Raw genomic sequence first — 2,103 nt, 5'->3', positions numbered from 1 at the left:
CTTTAAGTTAGCTAAGGTTTAAAGATACTTAGATAGGTAATATAGGTATATTTTATTTATGCTAAAACTTACCATGATTGTTTGCCCATCATATGTCATGACATCATATTTATTCTTGTACTCATGCCTTATTATGAAAAATACAAAAATACCATGTCATGTCATACATATATCATGTAGTTATAGGAAATTTTTTTTTTGGAAATTATTGATCTTTAATGCTTTCCATAACATATCATGCATTATGTTTAATTCCTTGCAAACTAAGGACAAATGACATTCATTAACAAGTAACATCCTTGGTGGATGTTCCTAACCTCAAAATGCCTAGATAAATATGCATGATCCCTAGGTTAGTGCAAAACCAAACTTTACATCTCACAAAAGAACTATAAGGTAACTTGTATGTGTTTTAGTGCACATTAGATACAAGTGAGATGTTAGGATGATGAACAAAACTCAATATGTTGATTTAGTGCATTCTTTTGAGTTTTATGTTCATCAAAATACATAGTTATGTGTTTTTCAATCATTGGGAAAGCTGATGTACAAGTCATGTGCATTGAACCCAAAGAACATGGTTGGATATTGGTTTTGAAAATCATTTTAAAATGCTTTTGGAAAACCTTGATGAAGAGTATCTTTTGATAGTAATCATCATTGAGAAGTTAAACATAAACTTGAAGAAAACACTAAAGTTTTTATAAGTTTTCAAGTGTGTGTCAATCTTGGAAACTAGAAAGTATTTTCATATAAAACTATTTTTCCTTGATAGTATATCCCCTAAGTAGTGTCTACATGAATTTTCATGATTTTTAGAATTTTATAGAATTTTCTATGAGTTTCTGAAGTTGACTGAAATGAAATTTCAGCAACTTCAGACCTTCAATTGATCACCCGATAGATTGAAGGGTCTCAATCGATCAGGCGATCGATTGGGAGTGAGCTTCTCGTGAACAGAAGCTCACTGGATTGATCCACCGATCGATCCACACTGAGTGAATCGATCAGTGGATCGATTGAACTTGGTTCAATCAATTGGGATCCCTTCCCAATCGATTGAGGCTGCTGAGTTTGGCTGGGCAAGCTAGATTTTAGCATTTTTAGTCTAAGTAACCTTTCCTTACCCCTCAAAACACATTTGTATACAATTAGGGGGAGTTTTCATGATGAAAACAAGGATATATTGGTTAAGGAAGACTAAGTAGAGGTTTAGGTTGAGGTTTGGTTTCAATATTGAATTTTTGAACCTCAAAACTTCTAAATTTGGGTTTCCTATATGTTTAGGGATTCCAAGTCATTGTTGGTGCAATAACAAAAGTTACGTGCATGTCTTTAGGGGGAGTTACTCTTTAAGGACATGAAAATTTATTTTTCATACACCTTGGAAGGTAGTTAACCTTCTTTCATGAAAATGCTCATGGTTGGCCATTTGAATACAATGGAGAGTGGATATTTTCATTTTTCAAGTGGTAATGCTCAAGAGTGAGCATTAAGGAAAATGAAAGGTATGGGACTTTCATTATCGTGTTGTGAGCAACGAGTGAAGTTGTGAACAACGTTGGGTAATTCTTCAAGGAGAGAGTTTTTGATTTATGTCAATTGGGGGAGAATGTGTGGTTAAGTTAGGCCTTCATTATCTAAAGAGGGAGTTTGCCCTCTATGAAAGGGGGAGAATGAAGGAAACCATCATTCATACATTGGCATGAAGAAAGTTGAGGCTATGAGATTAGCCTAACTTAAAGGTATTGTCAAACATCAAAAAAGGGGAGATTGTTGGTGCAATATCCCTAGGTCAAGGTTGACCTGGTTGACTGAGCTTGAATTGGTTCGAGCTCGAGTCTTGATGTTTGGATTTCGATGTTTGACAATACATTAAGACAATACATGAAGATTGCAGGTGTAATTGTTCATGTGGGGAGATTGTGAAGGAGAGTCAAGTAGGTCAAGGTTGACTGGATACTTGACTGGGAAATCCTAATGAGTGAAGCTAGATGAAAGTCTTGGTGAGTGAAGCCAGGCAGTTGTGAAAGTCCTGGTGAGTGAAGCCAGACAGTTGGGAAATCCTAGTGAGTGAAGCTAGGTGAAAGTCCCAGTGAGTGA

The sequence above is a fragment of the Zingiber officinale genome, chromosome 8A (assembly GCF_018446385.1).
Source record: "Zingiber officinale cultivar Zhangliang chromosome 8A, Zo_v1.1, whole genome shotgun sequence".
Lineage (NCBI taxonomy): Eukaryota > Viridiplantae > Streptophyta > Magnoliopsida > Zingiberales > Zingiberaceae > Zingiber > Zingiber officinale.
This window is presented reverse-complemented; position numbering follows the sequence as displayed.